Source organism: Mesoplodon bidens (genome assembly GCF_964165515.1).
Source record: "Mesoplodon bidens genome assembly, chromosome: Y".
Lineage (NCBI taxonomy): Eukaryota > Metazoa > Chordata > Mammalia > Artiodactyla > Ziphiidae > Mesoplodon > Mesoplodon bidens.
In genome coordinates, this window is record NC_138180.1 from 45,006,183 (window position 1) to 45,027,418 (window position 21,236).

The 21,236-nt window shown below is 46.0% G+C and overlaps 1 pseudogene across 1 annotated transcript in view; it reads left to right on the forward strand.

The window, feature by feature from the left end:
• LOC308609680 (protein WWC3-like) overlaps positions 1 to 20,720 on the forward strand; it is a 91,486-nt pseudogene extending 70,766 nt beyond the window's left edge. Inside the window, exons 10-21 of the transcript in view lie at positions 3,829 to 3,949; positions 4,824 to 4,898; positions 5,602 to 5,688; positions 6,747 to 6,939; positions 7,474 to 7,638; positions 8,035 to 8,186; positions 8,659 to 8,725; positions 15,039 to 15,203; positions 17,268 to 17,360; positions 19,146 to 19,373; positions 19,516 to 19,643; positions 20,655 to 20,720. The product of the transcript in view is annotated as a protein WWC3-like (transcript). The remainder of the gene's footprint in view (positions 1 to 3,828; positions 3,950 to 4,823; positions 4,899 to 5,601; positions 5,689 to 6,746; positions 6,940 to 7,473; positions 7,639 to 8,034; positions 8,187 to 8,658; positions 8,726 to 15,038; positions 15,204 to 17,267; positions 17,361 to 19,145; positions 19,374 to 19,515; positions 19,644 to 20,654) is intronic.
• The last annotated feature ends 516 nt before the right edge of the window (positions 20,721 to 21,236 follow it).

Below are 21,236 nucleotides of genomic sequence, written 5' to 3' on the forward strand. Positions count from 1 at the left end.
TTTAAGTTTGGTTTATAATATTTATTAGATACTTATAAACCTACTGTAAATTTATATTTATAAGATAGCTTGTGCTTTTTAAATGTATATCTTGCACATGGAAATTGTAGCATGTGCTATTTAGAAAGGGATATCTCATTTGGGAAATGGGACTGAAAGATTCCCTTTCCTAGATAATAGAAATGAAAATATTTGCTCTAAAGTGGAAGACATTCTTTAATTTGGGCTTATTCTACTATAGAGTTTCTCAAAATTGAAATGTGTATAGAAAATTCTATTCCTTACTTTTTCCACATAAAAAGTAAAGAAACTTCATAAAGTAGATGAGTAACAAAATTAGAATTAATGCGCTCTGGGCAAAACATTTTATTTTACTTGCATTGAAGCACTAATTTCATTTCCAAAGTTCCAATTATTGAGAATAATTCACAGTATTTCCCACTCTGATATCATTCACAAGCTCTGGGAACTAAAGAAGACAAATATAAATTTGACAAAGACTCTTTCCTGGAACTTGAAAAGCAAACATTCAGTACAATAAAAAGAGACATAAGGAACTTTCCTGATGGCGCAGTGGTTAAGAATCCGCCTGCCAATGCAGGGGACACGGGTTTGAACCCTGGTCCGGGAAGATCCCACATGCCGCGGAGCAACTAAGCCCTTGCGCCACAACTACTGAGCCCACGAGCCACAACCACTGAAGCCCACGTGCCTAGAGCCCGTGCTCCACAGCTAGAAAGGCCACGGTAATGATAAACCTGTGAACCGCAACGAATAGCAGCCCCCACTCGCCGCAACTAGAGAAAGCCCGCTCACAGCAACGAAGACCCAATGCAGCAAAAAATAAATAAATAAATTTATTAAAAAAAAAAACAGAATCATCTTATTAAAAAAAATGAGACACAGCTGGAGAAGAATGAGATCAATTCAAGAGATATAACGTGTGAGAGAATTTAGATAAGTTTAAAAGAATGTGACACCATATTATTTCATTTAAAAATCATGCATATGATTTCCCCCTTAATTATTCTGATATAACTGACTTTCCTCATTTGGAAAGTGCATAATGGTCAGTACCCTAGTGGACAATGATTTGCATATTATGGAAATTGCTCTTCATAAAAAATTTAAATAATCAAATATAGAATTTGGAAAATAAAAAAAAATTGTTGGCTTAAATTCTACAGTTTTTTCACTTTGTGCTTTTTTTTTTTTTTTAATCTCTTTTCTCATGCGGCTCGACAGAAACGTTCACTGTAAGTGACCTTGGACTTCCACTTTGCCTTGCTGGTCAGGCTGTGCCACATGTTTGTGCAGTGAATCAATGTATTTAGGATGGTCGGGGTGTGGTCAGGAAGGGCATAGCTCATGGCTGTGCTTTAATGTAGCTCAACAGTTGCTCTTATTATTGTTGTTTGAACGGTATTCATCCTGGCTCTGAAAGTTGTGTAAGAACTTTTCTAAGAGCTTGACGTATTTTTTTCCTTCTTGCGTTTTTTTCCCAGACTTTAGCGCTTTCATTATTTTAATAGGCCAGCTGGCAGCTTTGCCCACGATGTGATTTTCCTTATACTTTCCTCCCTTTTGTCAAGCAGTGTTGCTGTCCTTAGGTCTCAGTGTCTGTTTGTCTGTGTTTCATGATGGAAAGATCAGAGGTTTATAAAATGAATGTGTGGAAGCTTGTTTATTCCTTACCTCACTGGCTTTGCTCCCCACTTTCCGTCTCATTGCCTAGAAGCCCAAGTGCAGATGGTTGCGGTGTGTACTGTGGGGTGTGCCGTGTGCTGTTTCTCACCCAGGGCAAATGCTGAACGTACCTCCTTCTGTCAACTCCTGCATCCAGTTGCTCCGTGAATGTGCTAAGCCCAGGATCACTGAGGATTGATTCCCCTATTTCCTTTCTCTCTTCATCCACTTTCACTGCAATGAGAGAGAAATTTTGTCAGTTACATCATTGGGTTGCCTGGAAGTTAACTGGATCATTGTGCGGTGTTACTTCCTTAAAGGCATGTAAGGCCGAGTGTCGGGGCTGGGAATGGAAGTAGTGAGCCGTTGTGTTTGCTGGGGTTCCATGCAGCAAACTGAGCGGTTCTATCTGCAGTTTAGAGCTGGAGGCTCTGGGTCCTTCCATGGGGCCGGGGTGACGAGCAGAGCTGGACTTGGGAGTCGTCATCTACGATCTGAGAGGCGGTGCCTCCGGCCACCCTAGGAAGAAGCCAGCTTCTGCCACTGACTGAGCCAGAGCCAGTGGCCCCCACGCTGGGTGCTGCAGACCTTTGAAAGGTCGGCTTTTGTCTGCATTTAACATTGTGAGACCAAAGGCCACAGCCCTGTTTTGTACCCCGATGAATATATCTGGGTTTAATTGTTGCTGTGAATAATAATTTGGCTGAAAAGAGAGATGGTTGGGGACTTCCCTGGTGGTGCAGTGGTTAAGAATCTGCCTGCCAGTGCAGGGAACACGGGTTCGAGTCCTGGTCCAGGAAGATCCCACGTGCCACGGAGCAGCTAAGCCCGTACACCACAACTACTGAGCCTGCACTCTAGAGCCTGAGAGCCACAACTACTGAGCCCAGAGCTGCAATTACTGAAGCCTTCACGCTCTAGGGCCTGTGTGCCACAACTACTGAGCCAATGCGCTGCAACTGTTGAAGCCCGCATGCCTAGAGCCCATGCTCCCCAACAAAAGAAGCCACCGCCCTGAGAAGCCTGTGCACCGGAATGAAGAGTAGCCCCCGCTCACCACAACTAGAGAAGGCCCAGTGCAGCAACGAAGACCCAACGCGGGCAAAAGAAAAAAAAAAGAAAAGAGATGGTCATTGGTGTCAGGGGTGCACAGATGTCTAGATTTTTAGTTTCTAGAGCTTAGATGGCCGGAGAAGAGAGACAAGAGGGACCTGCATTATTAACAAGAGGCATCATGATGCTGGAGTGAGGCTCACTTTGGGGCGTCATGCTTTAAGCCTGTGTTCTAACCATGTGTGTCTCTCTCAGAAGCGTTGAGGTTCCTGTGTCCATCATCACATTTTGCAGCGGGAGACGGCATGCCTGTTTCTGTTGCTTTTGTTAAAAGAAACTTGTTGCTGTGAGGGAAGGAATAGAAAGAGTTGATGAAATGGTAAAAGGGAAAGTGTCAGTGGTTGTCTTTGGCTCTTGGTTAAAACCGATATGAGACAAAAATTAGCTGCCCAGTGAAGGTCCTTTCTAATCCCAGGAGACAGTTCTGGAAGCCAGTCTGGCCCCAGGGCTGCTGAGGAGGACGCTGGGGTTAGAGTGGCAGAGGGGTCACGGAGACGTTGGCAAAGGCCGAGTCTGGGTGCATCTGTGTCCTCTGACTTGAAAGTCCCTCCATTTTGTTGGAGGTTATTTGATGATTTTTAAAAACTCTGTTTTCTGATTATAAAGCAGTGTAGCCTGTGTTCCTTGTATAAAGTATGGAGAATACCAAGCAGCGTCAAGGAGGAAACACCCCCCTCCTGCTTCTCGGAGAGCGCGCTGCCATCCGCGTGCAGGCGAAATCTCTCTCCAGGTCTTCCCGTGTGACACTCTCTCAAAGGGCCACGCCAAGGGCCTTCCCGCCACCTTCTGACCTGTGCGCTCATTAAGGAGGTGAAGGGAGATTGATGATCATTTAAAGGGCTTTTAAAGAAGTAGCCAGAAGCCTGTTTGTTCCATTTTCCAATATAAGAAAAGACTGGAGCAGAGTGCATGTAAACACACATCTGCACACGTGCTGGCCTGTCTCTGCCACTTTGTGCCTTTGTCTCTGCTCTGCCCTGGGCTCCCGCACTGTTGCCTCCTGAGCCCGGCCGTGTCTCTCGTCTGCAGCAACGACCCCCCGAGAAGACAGCGCCCAGAGGCTGGAGCGGAGAGTGCGCTGCGTGTCCACCTGCCTGTCCGATTACTTGCTGGCCAGCGACAGCGGCGTGTTTGAACCTCCCACCGAAAGGTTAGAAGCTGACCTTCTGGCCTCCCTGGGCTGACTTCCCAGAAGGCACCCCTGCTGAGACCTGTCTGGCTTGACACCCTGTGTGTCTCCGGGGTGCAGCTCTTCTGGCTTCTCTCCATGTGGGAGGGGCCCTGAGCATCCCCACGGACCCCCTCTGGTCCCAGGTGGCGTCTGGGGACTGGCCTGGCTTCGGGCATCTAGGATGACTGCTTTCTCTCCGGCCCCGGGGGTTGGAAGGCGTGAGCCCAGTAGAGCCGGAAAAGGAGAACCAGTGTGCGAGGGAGACCTGCTTTTCTAGAAAGGACGTTCACTAGAAATGGATGTTCCCCCCATCCCCTTTCCTGAGCTGGAGGAATCACTTTGCAAGGACAAAACCCCTTGTGGGCTTTATTTTGTTTGAGATCTTTGATGTCATTTTTTCAGCTCAGATACCTGTATACATTTAACTTATCGCCAACTTTTTTTTTTTTTTTTGGCTGCGCTGCTCAGCTTGCGGGATCTTAGTTCCCTGACCAGGGATCGCACCCGCGCCCCCTGCAGTGGAAGCGCGGAGTCTTAACCACTGGACTGCCAGGGAAGTCTCCCCTGCAAAACTTTTAAGAGTATATGTTTTTGAACTTTGTCCTGAATATCACATGTGGTTTTGAGAGGTATTTTCTCAAAAAGGCCACTTCGTCAGCAGGTACCCTGGGAGGTGACGTCATGGATCCTGGGGACCTGCCGTGCCCTGTCAGTCACTTAAAGCATTTATTTATGTCGCAACTTAATAAAGCCCTTCTCAGTAAGAAGCACCCCTAGTGTGAGAGAGCTTCTGCCGAGCCCGAGGTAACCAGGCCCCCTCGGAGTAACACGGTGCCTTTCCGACTGTGTTCAGGAGTGAGGATGCTGACGAGCCTGCGCGTGGAGACGCTTGTGGTAACGAGGGGCCCTAGATCGATGTTGGATTTTTGTGAGTACAGAAGTCTCCTTCCCTGTTGCTCATAAAGACAATGGGTAGATTGGGGCCCGCCCGGCGACTCACACCTCCACACACAGGCCAGGAGGGATGGAGGGACCCGCGTGATCTGGGTGCTGCTCCCTGGCCTGGGTACCCCTGGGCCCATCTCAGCGGTCTCAGGTGAAGGGACAGTGGTGGCGGGAAGGAGAGATGGGCAAGAGCGGCTCCACTGCCACCCTCCAACACCGAGTCACAGCCGGGGACTCTCACCCCATGGGCACAGTCAGGCCCTCAGGAAAGTTCCCGCCAGAGCTGGGGTAGCCAGGTGCTGTGCAACACTAAGCATTTTGGTTTCTAGCTACAGTGTCTAGAAAGGCAGTAACCAGCAGTGTTCAGACGAACAAGGCAGGATGTTCACATCCCAGCAGCTTTCTTTTGCTCACTCTTGCCATCCTAGCGTTTCTCAGCACTCGTGACATTCGGGCTGGGTCATTCTTGGTTGGGGGCCGTCCTGTGCCCCCTGGGGTGTTGAGCAGCAGCCTTGGCCTCCACCCACTACATGCAGTAGCCCCCTTCCACTCAGTGTGACAGTAAGGAAAGCCTCTAGACTTTGCACAGGTCCCCTGGGGTGGGGTGAGGACCACTGCAGTAGTTCAAGCAGGATTTCTGCACCGTGGGGCATTTGCAGTCTGTGAATGTGCATTTTAGTTTCTAGGCACGACAGTGCCAGCGAGTGTCTCCTCGTGAACGTGCTCCAACTGAAGAACTTTGCCGGGCTGGTGGTGAAGGAAGACTGCAAAATGTAAGGTCCGTGCCGGTGGGGGCCGTGTCCTCCCCACGGGCCCTCCTCCACACGGCACCACTGGCTGACCTGCTGCACGTGGCAGTTTGGGGTGGGAAAAGACTGTCGTGGAACCTGAATTTAGAATAAAACACCAGGGAATGTCTGTCTGAAATCTAAAGGATTGTAAGTTTTACGAAGAGGCTGGTTTATTATTTGAGGCAGGTGGAGTTAATGGAGCCAGGCTGGTTATGTGCCGTGGCCATGCTGACAAAATGCCGGGTGCCCATCATTGGCAGTGTTGGGGCTGAAAACGTCCATCCTGGTCACAAGGCTGGTGGCGACACAGCCACACTCAGCTCTTGCGATCTGATGAGTTGCCTGAAGAGGCCTCAGGCTGGGCTCAGGCATCCTTGTCCGAGCAGGGAGAAGGAAATCTGTATTGTCCCCAGTGGGGAGATGGGTGCCCGATGGGGATGTGAGGTCCCACTCACCCTGGCCGGTGAACCCACCTGTGATGGGTGTTCAGGCCCGATGGTGCCCTCCCTTTCCGTGAGTCGTCTTTGTAAACTGGTCTCCCGAAGGCCTTGGAAGCAGCCTGGTTTTCAGCGGCTGAGGGTTCGCCCTGATGCTGTACTTCACTCCACTGATGCTGGAGCTTCTCCTGGGTGCTGGCTTCCACGCTGGGGGTGGATAGGGCCAGGAGCCCAGCACGGCAGATGCCTGGGTGGGCAAGCGCTCTGAGAGGCAAGGCGGGCAGAGCTTGGAGAGGGAGCCAAGGGGCTGTTCAGAGATCAGTGCAGATGTTTTGCCACAAAGATGGTGAAAGCAGAAAGTCTGTTTGACTCCCCCTGAAGTTATAATTGCTGATTTTTATGTTTTCTTTTTGCTATTTTTTTTCTTTTCTTTTCCTTTTTTTTTTCTCTCCAAAGGTAGGTCCGTTCTTTGGACTTTCTTTTGGTTGAGAAAAGGACTTTTTCCAAAGGACTTTGCAGTTTTACCTATTCACATCCAAAGGGTAACATACAGGGGTGTTCGTGTATGTGGTCCATGCTTTTTTCTCCCTGTCTCGATTCCAGACACGTCTGCATCTGTTTGCCTCCGCTTGACCCCGACACACCAAACACATTCTGCTCTAAGGCTCTGGAATTGAAAGCCCCCTTGGCGTTTAATGAAGTTTTCAGAATCCCTGTGCATTCAAACATGGTGATGTTGAAGTCCCTTCAGTTATACATGTGCTCAGTGAATCCTCAGTTGCAGGGAGAACTGTTGGTATGGTACCCTCCTCCTCTCCTTCCTACCTTCCACCCCTCTCTCCCCCTCTCTTTTTGTCAGTCTCTGCCTCAGTCTTTCTGTCCTCCTGTCTTCTCCCTCAATCCTGCTTTTCTTCCTGTCTCTCTTCCTCAGGTTCTGTCTGTTTTTCTGTTTGGTTACAGTTTGTTTCAGAGTAACATACAGATTAAAATCAGCAAGGGAGGAAACATATAGGCCAGAGTCTGGGTGAGATCCAATCCTGAAGTGTCCATTTCCTTCACTGTGAGTTACCTTTTGTTCTCTGTCCTTCTTCCCTTCCTAGCAGTTTCTATTAGAGCTGAATAAGCAACATGAGAGCCATCCTCCCTAGGATTCTCCAGCACCACTTTAACACTACTTTCATTTTACCTTAGTCCTGTTAGTAAGAATGAAATACTTTCCGTTCTTTCTGCTTAAGATTAAAGGGTAACCTTGATGCCCATTGGTTGTTAAGGTGCAGTCATTCAGGGCCTGTTATGCCTTTTTTTTTTTTTTTTTTTAAACACCGCACAGGGCATTGGTCAGATTAACTTGGCTGATTACGATGGTTCGAGCGAGATGCAGCTGCGCTGGTACTCGGTGCAGGTGTTCACCGGCCCCGAGCCCCCCCGGCGGGACGACGAGTGGCTGGGACACAGCGACTCCCGGGACCCTGTGCCCGCCACCTCTCGGAAGTCAGTAGGTGGCCTGGCTTTAAGAGGGGCTTTTCCTGGGGACATTGTTTCTAAGAAACGCGTGTAGACTTAGTCTTAAATAGAACACAGTGGCGACGAAGAAACAGGGTTTCAAGGGAAGTAATAAAAACGGACTATAGTGATGTATGTGGCCATTCATGGTAATATTCTTTAATGCAACTTGTTCATGATGATGAGTGATGCGTTGGTTGCTTAAAATTTGAGTCCTCAGAGCCACATGGAAAGGCCAAGTTACTGTCTTGCTGCCAGCCCGGGGGGTGAGCTGCTTCCCGCTGGAGAGCAGCCGGGGACGGCCACCAGCCCGGCAGCAGGGATGCTCCCCACGGGCCGTGCAGGCGCCCGCTTTCCGCTTCTTAGCAGCGTCCCTTTGGTCCTGTAGGACGCGATGACGGTGCTGTTGGCGAGAACCACGGCCCAGCTGCAGGCGGTGGAGAGAGAGCTGGCCGAGGAGCGGGTGAAGCTGGAGTACACGGAGGAGGAGGTCGTGGAGATGGAGCGCAGGGTGGAGCAGGCCGAGGCTGTGTCCGAGAGGTGAGCGCGGCCAGCAGCCCCTCGGGCGAGAGGCCGCCGGGGTGTTCGTCAGACGCCACGCTGCGTGGAATGTGTGCGGTGGCTCTTCGGTACCTTTGCCCAGAAGTCGGGATCCTCACGGGGGATCGTATGCCAGTCTGCACGAGGGCAGTACACTGACCCCAGCTCTACGCGTAGGCTTTTCACCTTTCCTTCTGTTCCCCGAATTTCTCTTAAAGGGGGGGGACTGTTGAGGGACTCCCTCAGCCCAGATTGAATACAATAGGGCCCTTTCAGTTTTGTTTTTTTCTTTATTAACTGCTTTATTGGGATATAATCTCCCTACCATACAGTTCACCCATTAAGTGGACAACTAAACGGGGTGGATTTTTACTCCTTCATGTGCCATCTTCAGGGCTGCGTGTGGCTCAGGGTATTTTGTGGTCCCTAACGTTTTGGACGCTTGTCATTTTTCTCCGTTTCTGACATTAAGAGCAGTGAAGCATCCATTTGGCCCTTCTGTTCACCAGACCCTAGTTGTGCCCATCACCGTATCTCCAGTGAGGAAATCTTTGTTCCGAAACTATTTAGCACATAACAAATGCGGACATGCAGTCCCTCCCTTGGCATTTTCTAAAGTGGATTAAAGTGCATTACATCAGGAATAATTATTTTGGATTAGGCTGCCAATAATTGTGATTGTTCTACGTTATAACACTTTTATTTACAGTCATTGACCCAAATCAGAGTAAGCAGCCATGGGATACACTTTTGGTATTTCCCCCTCCCCCAACGTTTAAATTATGCCCTAATCACTTTTGTTAATACTTCACACTTCCATTCTTTGTGTGTATACATGTGGGTGTGCACCCAGCTTCTTTTTCCTTCTGAATCATTTGAAAACTAATCCAAGATCATGACACATTCCTCCTAAACAATTCAGTAGAAATCTAAGAACAAGCACATTTTCTTACTTAACAGTAGAGTTATACTCAGAAAATATAACAATGACATCGAGTATAAAGTCCACGTACAAAATTCCTCCATTGTTCCGTTGTGCTTTGTTGACTGAAAAAAAAAAAAAGCACACTCTAAAAGCTGAGAATTCTGTTTTATTTGGCAGACTTTCTGAGGACTATAGCCTGGGAGACACCCTCTCAGGTACCTCTGAGAGACTGCTCCAAAGAGGTAAGGGAGGAGCCAGGATATATAGGGGTTTTGCAACAAAAACCATGTAGTTGGAACATTGAAAGATTATAGTTAATCAAAGGAAACCAGGCACCTCAAGTTAAGGAATTTATAACACCACTTTTCTCATCATAGAGACTTCAGAATTCAGTAGGCTAATAGCATGGTTGCTATCATTTAAGGCCTTTTGACTGAATTCTGTTAAGCCTTCGATGTGGGAAACTATATCTTCCAGACCTACTGAAGGCACAAAAATAGCTGCTAAGTAATCATACCCGTGAGATACAGATCTCTTGGCCCATTGGGCTCATACTGATGGCAAATTTGCTGGACTTATGTCTAAATTTTTACGTAAGTGGCCTTGAGCCCAAGGGAATCCTAAAGTACACCTTCCTAGCCATCCTGGTGGAAGCCAGGGCCGTATATTGGACCCACAAAGCCATTGAGTTCCATTACGTGCGATGCACTGTATTCTCGTCGCCTGACCCAGTCTGTTCCATACCTATCACTATCTTTAAGGGAAATGATATATTGCCATTTTTCATAATGTACTAGTGTCGTCAGGCTGATGATTTTTAGTGTGATTTAACTGTTCCCAACATAAGGAGGTCTTTAAACTTAGATGACCATAGCGTATTTGATGACCATTTTCAGCCGTAAAAATCCATCCCGTAGCTGAGGGAGGGTCCCTCCTAATAATTAAAAAGTTACACCTTTTGATTGAAATTCAGTTCATTGTTCTGACTGAGCTTGACTGACCTCAATAGAAAACTCATATTTATGGCTAGTGTCAGAATAAGTATGCTTGATGGGCCAAGTGAGGGGGTCCCATCTAGTAATATCAGGAGTGGCCTGACAGAACTATAATTTCTTTCTTCTAAAATAAATTTCCTGAGGGCCATCCAATTAGACCCTTGGAGTGGAGAAACCCAGCAAGATAACCCAGAAGTACCGGATGCAGGTGATTGACCATAGTCCCAACATTTGGAGTGATTTCTCAAATTTGCACAGAATTGTGCCCATTATAGGAAAACATTTGGTTTGTGTGCAGAAGGCCAAGAAACCAAGAAGAAAATGTTGTAAATAACCGTATGGGTCAGGCCTGTTGGGATAGCTGTCTATTTCTGATGTCACCTTCTCATCCTGGTGTTGGTGTTTCTTTCCTATTGGAGCATCACTTTAAGGTGAGTTTGAGGTCATCAGCCCTGTCTATAGACCAGTCTGGTGCAGGAGCCCTTTTTAGGTGGGAAACATGAATCCTAGAGTCAGTTCCCTTCAGTTTTGCTGCACATGAGTTAGTTAAAAGCACCTGATAAGGGACCTTGCATCTAGGGTGGAGGTAGTCTTTTAAATACTGCCTTTTCCAATGTACGTAATCTCCTGGTTGTAAGTCATGGGGCATCTGATCTTCGCTTGAGGATAGATTACTATGATATGCTTCAGAAACAAGCTTAGAATATCCTTTGAAAAATGCAGTTAAACCTATGCCATGATGTAATGTGTCTCCTTTTAATAATATAAGTTAATATAGTCCATCATTCAATCTCATTGTTCTCCCTGTGATCATCTCAGAGAGAATTGATGTTTGCCAAGAGGGGTGGATATGAGGTTGAGAACCAATGGAAGGGCCTTAGGCCAGGTGAGGAATAAGCATCCATAATTTTAGCCAGTTGTTTTTTAATTGTTCCATTTGTTCTTTCTACTAACCAGAAGACTAGGGATTATAAACACAATTAAGTGCTGCGTAGTTGGAAAAATTTTGCAAATTTTTTTAATAATTTGTCCAGTAAAATGAGTTCCTTTATCACTATGTATTTCTGAGGGGATTGTTCAAAGAGGTATCACCCTTTCTAAAATTGATTTCTCTACTTACTGCACTGTGGCCTTTCTGCACGGGAATGCCTTAACCCAATGTGAAAACATTCAAATTATAACAAGAATGTATGATAGACTTCTGAGCGAGGCATTTGTATAAAATCAACATACCAAATTTCAAAAAGACCTGCAGGTAATGGGAAATTTCTTTGAGAACTGTGTAAATGCTTTCCTGGGTTATATTTTGGACAGTTACACATCTTGAGTAAACCTTCTGGGCTGTTGTAAAATAGGCTTCAAAAAATATTATTTACCTCGTAATACCACCTTATCTGGGTTCCAGTGAGTTAACTCATACATGTATTGTGAAATAGGATATTGAGCTCCAAACAGAAAGATAGGCTTTCCCTTTGGACCTGTCCACAGCTCTTTGTTAGTTGACTCTTCCTCCATTCTGTGTTTAGGTGTCTTTTTCCTTTTTCTGAAAGCTTTAACCATTTTCAGAAAACACCATTCCCTGAAACTTCAGTAAGGTTACTGGGCGGCTGAAAGGGAAAGACAGTGGTTAGTTGGTTGTTGTCGTTTTTCAGAGCTGCTGTCTTGGGAGCATGATCAACTAGAGAGTTTCCTTTTGCTTCTGCAGTGTCAGTCTTTGAACGGCCCCATGCCTTAGTAACAGCAAGTGCACATGGCAACAGAATTGCATCTAGTAATTTTGCTACTTGTTTACCAGTTTTGGTAAGCTGTCCTGAGGATGTTAAAAATCCCACCTCTTTTTTTCCAAAAGCATACCACATTCCTTAAATGTGTCCAGGAATTTCTCTCTTGCTGCTTTCAGTTTTACATCATTATCTTTGTTCAGTTTGATAATAATGTGTCTTGTTGTGGGTCACCCTGAGTTTATCCTACTTGTAATTGTTAAGCTTTTTGTATTTATATGTCTATTTTGTCAAATGTGGAAAGTCTTCCTATATCTTCAAACAAATCTTTCTACTACTCTATCTTTTCTCCTTATAAGGATCCCACAGTGGTCCACTGACACAGTGTCCTATAGATCCTATGGGCTGTGTTCACTTTCCTTCAATCTTTTTTCTTTGTTTGTTGGATTCCTTATTTTCAATTGTCCTGTCTTCCAGTTTGCCTCTTGTTTTTACATCTAGTTAAATATGTCATTTTACCTCTTCAGTGAATTTCTTCACTTATTTTATTTTTTTCACCTCCAGCTTTGCTTTTTTAAAAAGTAATTTATATCTTTTACTCATTATCATCATTATTACTATATTCTTATATTGTTTCCTGATTTCCTTATTTTTTTGTCCATGTTTTTTTTCCTTTTGCTCTTTGGACATATCTAATACAATTATTTGACATTGTAGATTTGTTGTCTGTGCTTGCTTTGCGATGATTTCTGTTGATTTATTTGCTTCCTTTGAATGGGCCATCTTTCCATGTTTCTTTCTATGCCTTGTGATTTTTTGTTGTTGTTGTTGTTGAAAATTGTGCATTTGAAAAAACAGGCACTTTTCCCAGATTTTGCAGACTGTGAGCCTCGACATCACCTTGAAGCGAAAGCTTATGACCTCCCCAGTTTTTTCCTTCAGTGTGTGTTGAGTCTTTCCTTCAGCGTGTGTTGACTGACCCTGCTTTCTGCTTTCTCAATTCCCCTATAAAAATAGCTCAATTTTTGAATGCTCAATTTCCCAGATTGTGTGTACCCAGCTTATTCTAGGGCTTTTTGTGGTCTATTGTATGTTTATACCAGTAGGTCAGTCCAGCAGCAGCTTTCAGGAGTACCGCCTGCTGCTTCTGCTCCTTTTCTATGACTAAGATGGGCCATGCTGCTTCTCCTGCACCTGAGATTCAAGTGAGGCAAAACTAGTCCAATCCTTTAGCTCCCTAACATGTTAAAATGTTACAAGTAAGGTCTACCCTACTTTTTCTAGTTTAAGGGAGGGAATTGGGAACTAGGCTGCTGTCTCCTCTAAGCTAAAAGACCATGGTCAAGGGCTATTAAAAAAAAATGCTGTAAAATTTCCTACCACCTGAATATTTTTTCATTTTGAATATTTTATCATTTTTCTTCATTCATTTGCTTACTAAAGACTGCGATTGTTTGCAGAGCTCCTGTCAGTCTATTTCAGCAGTGTATTGTTTTGTTTTGTTTTGAGGTATAGTTGAGTGTTTTTTGATGTTTCCATGAAGAAACAAGGACTTAGAGCTTCCTAGTTCACCATTTTTGCAAAATCACCCTGTTTAAGAAAGCATTTTAACAGAGAGGCTAACGAACAAATAATATCATAAGGGTGTAGATTTTTAGGAATGGTGGTCATTTTAAGGCATCTCTGAGAAGGTGAATTTTGAGTAGAGACCTTAAGGAAGGAAGAGCAGGAGCTGGGGAAGAGCATGAGGCACTGAGGCACTGAGGAGGAAGGCCTAATATGGTGAGAGAATAGCAAGGAGCATGGTCTGGGGCGATGAGCAGAAGCAGTTGTCACAGCTGAGAGCAGAGTTAGTGAAGGGGCCAAATTATGTAGGGTCCACTCAGGACTCTTGTTTTTTTCTGAAAGGGGTAGGAAATTGAGGAGTAGTTTTGAGCCCAGGGGTGACGTGATTGTATTTCAGTTTTACTGGGATCTCCATTATTGCACTAGAAATAGATTCAAGAGAAGGGTAGGCATGGAATCAGGCAGGGCAATGAGAAGTGTATAGCACTAATGTGCTGAGTAGGAGATTATGGTGACTTGGATGAAGGGTTGGTGACAAGGGGTCAAAAAACGCCTAATTTTTTCTCTCTTCATTTTATTGAGATATAATTGACATAAACACGGTGTAGGTTTAAAGTATATATCATAATGGTTGGACTTACATATACATGTTAGAATGATACCAGAGTAAGTTTAGTGACCATCCATCATCTCACATAGATACAAAATTACAGAAATAGAAAAAAAAATTTTTCTGTAATGAGAACTCTTAGAAGTTACCCTCTTGACAACTTTCATATATAACATACAGCAGTGTTCATTATATTTATCATGCTGTACAAACATGCTTAGTAGTTGTTTATCTTGTAACTGGAAGTTTGTACCTTTTGACTGCCTTCATTGAATTCCGCCTCCCCCAGTCCCTACCTCTGGTAACCACAGATCTTGTCTGTTTTCAGTGAGCTTGTTGGTTTTTGAAATATAACTGACCTACAACACTTTGTTAGTTCCTGTTATACAACATACTTCTATACATGTCAGAATGATCTCCACAGTAAGTCGAGTTAACATCTGTCACGACACAAAGACAGTGCACAGGTATTGGCTCTGTTCCCTACCCTGTATATGCATACCTATGATTCATTTGTTTTGTGATTGTAAGTTTGTACCTCTTAATCTCCCTCACCTATTTCTTCCCTCCCATCACCTGTCTCCCCTCTGACAATCCCCTGTTTGTTCTCTGGACTTATGACTCTGCTGCTTGTTTTGTTATGTTTGTTCAGTTATTTTGTTTTTTTAGATTCCACATATAAGTGAATTCGTACAGCATTTGTCTTTCTCTGTGTGACTTATTTCACTAAGCCTAATATGCTCTAGGTTCATGCGTGTGCAAAATACTTGTAATTCTGAAAATTGAGCCAACGCAGTTTCTCTTGGTCTAGATAATGGAGTGTGAGAGAAAGAAAGGAGTCCAGGATGACACTGAGATTTTTTTGCATGAACAGATGAAAAACTTTTGGTAGAGTACAGAAATTCACGTTTAGACTCATTAAATGTGAAATGCCAGTTAGACCTCCAGTGGAAATGGCAAGGTTGTTTGGTGACTACACTAATTTAATGCTTGTGTTCTAGAAAGAGTCGTGGTAAACAATAAATTACTCTCTAGGTTGATAAGGAAACCAACACAGAAGATCTCTTCCCAGAAGAGGTGGCGAGTCTGCCGAAGGAGAGGCCCGGCCGCAGGGCCCGCGGCTCGCCCTTCACGCGGAGCAGCACCATTGTCCGTTCCCAGACTTTCTCGCCCGGAGCACGAAGCCAGTACGTTTGCAGCGTAGGTCGGGAGTCCTTTGCCACCTACCTGGAAGGATTCTTCATCGGTCGCGGGCGGGGCTGGGCAGCAGAGGGTTGGAGCTCCCGGCTGACCCTCACCTGCACGCAGGGTTGAGAACTCTGAGACAAGTGGAGGGGGAGACCCCACCTGCTGTGGTCCGTGGAGACAGGACAGCAGGTTGGAGGTCGGCCGGCCGTGGCCGTGTGACAGTAACAGCACGGACTAGCAGAGACGAGGCGCTGTTGAGGATTAGTGCTCACGGCGCAGCACACTGGGGCGCCATTTGGCTCGAGGAGAGCTTCGACCCTCCCGCTCCTCTGACGGGGCTCGTTGGGGAAAGCATCTTCCCTTGAAGGGACTACCATGGAGCCGCTGCATTAGGGCGGAGCCAGAGTTTGATCATATGAGAGAGGCAGACCGTCAGGCCCACGTGGGAGATACTGAGGGGTCGCCAGGCCCACCCTCAGGCTCAGAAACTGGCTAGGACTCATGGAACTCAGAAAAGCCGTCGTATCCACGGTGATGGTGCGCCGCAGGGAAGGGGTGCAGGCCGACGCGCAGGGGTAAGAGGCATCGGGCAGCGCTCCGGAGAGACCGGGCGGAGCTTCCAGCCCTTCTCCCGCAGCAGAGTTGTGCGGCAGCTCTCGGCGCAGTGGTAGCGTGCCCGGAGCACAGCCGACCAGGGACGCTCACCCGAGGCTTGGTGTCCAGGGCTTTTGTGGGGGTTGTCACGGGGCACAGCTGGTGGCCGGCGTGGCCGACCTTCGTCTTCAGCCCCTCCAGGGTCAAGCTGGTGGCCCAGGGCCCCCCTCACATTGTCAGCAGAGACTGTGTGGCCGGGCCAAGGTCCCCAGGTAAACAGAGACACTTAGAACGTTCTAGGGACTTACAGGTCACTGCCCAGGAGCTGAGAAGGGAGCCCACCTTCCTTGGGGAGGGAATCCTTTACTCACAGGAGGGAGCAACAGGGGCTGGGCCCCGGGTGGCCACGTTTGCGAGGCCTGCAGCTCCTCTCCCCGCGCAGTGAGGTGTCCCGGTCGTGCTGCCCCGGGCAGCCCAGGGTCAGGCGGGGCACTCCTGCCCCATCAGGCTGCAGCTCTGCGGGGCCTGATGCTTCATCACGCGGCTGGAGGTGCCTGATCGAGGGCCGTCCTTCCTTATCCTAGACTCCTGCCGAACCCCTGCGGAGCAGCCTCCAGCCTGCTTGATGAGGAGGACAGGGTGGTGAAAGAGGAAGCCCTTCACCTCCCCAGAGACAGGCCTCCAGCCCCTGCCCTGTGCTTTGCGCCCTGCACAAAGGCACGCACTGACCGGCGATGCGTCTAGAGGCCTCTGTTTTTATATATGTTTGTGATGACTGGGAGGCACGTAAGTGCAGTGCTGTGACATTTCCTGATATCTGGGGTTCATTGTTATGGCAAGTAAGGCCGTGAAGGCCAAGACTTTGCTTTCACACAGATATATGTTGATACTGAAATGAAAACCTGCCGCCAAATGAAATACGTAATGTCTTGGCTCCCATGAAGTCGGCATTATTTATTTTTCTTTTTAAAGACAGGCCTTTTCCCTTGATGGGCAGGGTGGGTGTTAGTGGTGTGCGCTTGTCCTCCTGCCAGGAACGAGGCTCTTATCTGGAACGCCACTCTTCCAAGCTCTTGCGAAAGCTAGAAACACAGCAAATGAGAATGATTGATAAAAAGTAAAAAGCGCTGGGGAGAGTGCGGGTTTTCATGATCATCACACCATATCAAGAGGCAGTTGGCATTGACAGGACTGAAATTGTGTTGCTCGATTAGCCTGGAAAACCTCAGCTGGTTTGGTTGATGGACCTGAAGCAGGGGTGGGGCTGGGGATTGGTCTGCTTATTTGGTTTGTCTTTGTTTGGCCTGAAACTCTTTTTTAGGGTTTTCTTGTAAGCGAAACCCAAAGTCTTGGTAAAAGCTTTAAGCAGCGTATCTGTTTGAGTACTTGCGCGAGAAACAAAATAATCCAGTTCAGAGTACACAGAGAATGAATGTTGAATTCTTGAGGAAGTGTTTCTGAACCTCAGTCTTTTTGGTGTAGCTTTATCGTAGTGACAGCGACAGTTCAACGCTGTCCCAGAAGTCTCCCTTTGTCCGAAACACTTTGGAAAGACGAACCCTTCGCTATAAGCAGGTATGTGACACGTAGACTAATATGCCATCCCTACATACCCTGGGAGTTACTTCTACAAACCGGAAGAGGTAATATTTTAGGTAAGATTAATTGAAAGGTAATATGTTTATTTCCTTGTTTACTTAGATATAATTTTTAAAAGTGTATATGTCAATATGTTACCAATATTTGTTAATTTCCTAAGATAATGTCATAATCTACGATAATACATGACCTTTACGTTTTAAAATATAAATAAGCAGCCATTCTGTATAAGAGATTCTTCTTTCTTTTTTGACAAGGGAGTATAGACAGTTTAGAAAATTCGAGTCTTTCAACGTGGCACATTCTCCTACATAGGACTGTTCTACAGTTTTCCTTTATATACACCGAATTTTTTCTCCACATCATGCCAGTTTACACAGTTTTGCTACTTTTAATTTGTAAGGTGGTTGTTCCCTGACTTTCCTGGGCAATAATTCTTTGAAAGAAAAAGAAATTCCTAGATCTCGCTGCGGTGGTTGTATTTAGAGTAGCCGCTGACTGAGAATGATAAGAAAATACATAACTCAGCAACAAAAATATTTCTCAGCAGCCATGCTGTTGGCATTTTGGCCTAGGTCTGACTTTGTTGGGGGCTGTCCTGTGCAGTGTGGGCCGTTGAGCTGCATCCCTGGCCTTGACCCACTAGTTGCCAGTATCAGCCCCTCCCCCAGTTGTGACAACCAGAAATGTCCCCTGAGGGCCCAAGTCACCCCTGGTTGGGAACCAGTGAGCTCTGCTATGAATGGTTCAGCAGAGCTTTTAAGTGAGTTTGTGTTTAAGTCACTTACATTTGCATTTAACTTCTGTATATGTGCAAAATAGTGTTATGGGTGTGTAAGACGCATACAGTTATTCAGTCCCCCCCGACAACGCTGATAGGCTCGTGGATTTGTGATTTTGTTGCACTAACTGCCTTCTCCGGCGTCGTTTGCCGTGGCGTGGGAAGTACCGCTCTCAGCTCCACGTACAAAATTCTATTCTCGTCTTAGAACTTTCTTGAAAACAGGAGACTTGCTTACTTCAGGCTTATATGGGGAGGAATGGTTTTTTGTTGTTGTTGTTGTTGTTGTGTTTTGGCCTCGCTGCGCGGCTTGCAGTCATAGTTCTTGGACCAGGGATTGAACTTGCCACCCCAGCATTGGAAGCGGGGAGTCCTAACCTTTGGACTACCAGGGAATTCCCTGGGGAGGAACGTTTTTGACAGCTTGCGTGTGTTTAACCAGAAAGCCCTCAACGTGGTTTATAACGTGCTTTTTTCCCGTTACGCAGTAGGTCATTAAGGTTTTGCCGTGTCGGTATATTTTTCATCTTTCTACAATAGCTGCGTGTTCTGCTGGCCTTATAATGTATTTGATCACTTTACTCTTGTTAGGTATTTAGGATTTTTTCCGTCATAAACCTTTTGCTGTGCCTTTCAGATGCAAGTCAAATGAAATTTCAGACCCAAAGAAAACACAGCATTTTGTGGCTCTTGCTTATATTGTCAAGTAGCACTTGATTAAGATGACGCCCTCCTGCCCCGTGTGAGACAGTCTGTTTCTCTGCGCTTTAGCCAAAGCCTAGGTCGTCATTACAGCGGACAGTTTGCTGTCACTGGCTCGTTACCGGAGTGGAGGTTTGAACCCGTGCTGCCCACATCCGTGTTGTGCTGGCGTCGGGCCACGCTGCGGGTGTCTCCCTCCAGTGGGGCCGGTCACTCGGGGAAGAAGCTGCAGGCAGGGCGCGGGCAGGGTGGGCGCGCTCACGGCCGTGGTCTCGCAGCCCTGCAGGTCCTCCCTGGCGGCGCTGGCGGCGCGCACGTCCCTGGACCTGGAGCTGGACCTCCAGGCGTCGCGGACGCGGCAGCGGCAGCTGAACGAGGAGCTGTGCGCCCTGCGCGAGCTGCGCCAGCGCCTGGAGGACGCCCAGCTCCGCGGCCACACCGAGCCCCCGGCCTGGCTGCTGCGCGACGAGCGCTTCCGGAGCCTGCTGCGGGAAGCCGAGAGGCAGGTGAGGCCCCCGCCCGCCAACGGGGGAAGGGGGCGGGCGGGCCTTTCTCGCCTCCCGGTGTCCGGAGCTGGCAGGGGCTTCCATCGCTCTTCCTTAAAACTGGAAGCAAACCCATCTGGTTCACCCCGCGTTGCTGTTCCAGAGGAGACAGACCAAACTTGACTTCCATCAAGAACAGGCAGCTGAGAAGATGCTGAAGAAGGCCTCCAAAGGGGTGTGCCAGCTGCGCAGGCAGAACCTCAAAGAGCCCATCCAGGTGCAGGCGTTCAGGTGGGGAGAAGCCCAGGCCTCACTCTCCCGCTTGCTTTTTACTGTCATACCTTTGTCATTATAAAGAGTAAAGTAAGTATTGAGAAAGACCCACAAGGAAGTCGAGAACAAAGCTGGAATCGCCACTGCCGTTAGCATTGTGCGATTTTTCTCCTGATTTATTTTCTGTGGAGCTTTAATTAAGGCCAATTATGATCATTTTTTGTTTAATTTTGCATTCAGCTTATGAAGAATTAAAATACCACATGTTACTACCTAACCTGTTTTTTTTTCATGACTAATTTCATCTAATAAACATAATTCACTTACTGGCTCGTGTAACATCTTTTATGTTTATGATCATAAATAACAGCAATTTACATATGTACAGTATGTGTTATCTTTGCTTTTTAAAATTTAGATTGAAGCATACTCTATATATAGGAAAATGTTCTTTTCTATGAATATAGTTTAGTGAGTTCTCATAAACTGAACATTACAGAAATCAAAACATTATCAGCATTTCCAGATTACCCTGCAAATTTCCTTAAACACTGTGTTGAATTCTAATGACATAAATTAGTTTTGCATGGTTTTGTTCTTTTATACAGCCGCAGTTAACACAGTTCTATCCATACTACTTTGTGCCTGCCTTTTAGCTTTGTTTTTTTCTATACCTGTAATTTCTATGACCTTATCATAAAATAACACAAGATATTATAACCACTTCCTTCAGTTTGGATTTAGAATTCATATATTGATATATTTTAAAAATGTATTCATTTGTTGATAGAACAAGAATTAACCCTTACTATGTAGCAGGCACTCTTCCAGCCACTGGAGATAAATCCCTGCCCTCCTAGGAGTATCATAACTTCTATTAAAATTTTGAAAATTTGTGTACAAACATATGGGAATTCAAATTCTGATTGTTCTGTGAACAAGCAAAGCCATCACTGATATGAGAGCTTCCTGCCAGCTTTCAGTGTCTGCATATCACCTTCTAACATAATTTTTTCCATGCCCACCCAGGGAGAAGGTAACATTTTTCACGAGACCAAGGACAACATACTTCCGCTGCCGACTGATGATGTTTGATGAAGTATTTATCTGCCTATTTTATTTCCACGAAGTTCTAAAGTTGTCTAGCTAAAATTGTCTTTCAAATATTTGTGCAAAGTTATTAATATACACATTTTGTTTTCAAAAGTCTATAAATAAGTTTTTTTTTGATAGTGACAGGAACAGGGCTTGGCTTTTCCTTGTTGTTAAATTAATATTTCAAGCAGGTTATTTTATAAAAGGATAGCTATTGTGTTAAGATTCGACAGTTTCCATGCGGTTTTCTTTGACTTGAAGGGTGGAAGACCTCAGGCAAATTCACTCTATTGTCATTTATTTATAGTTCTTTTCTTCCTCCTTGCAGGAAAGTACTGACTTTAAGATGTATTTTAAGACTGAAATTTAGTTCTTCCGTATTTGCCATGTGGTAGAATGGATCTTTGGGGCCGGTTTTGTGTCTGACATTGGAAATGCAAACACTGTGTGCTGAACTTGTCACTCGTCCCGTTTCTCCTGTGTGCATTTATCATGTATATTGTACACTTTCGCACC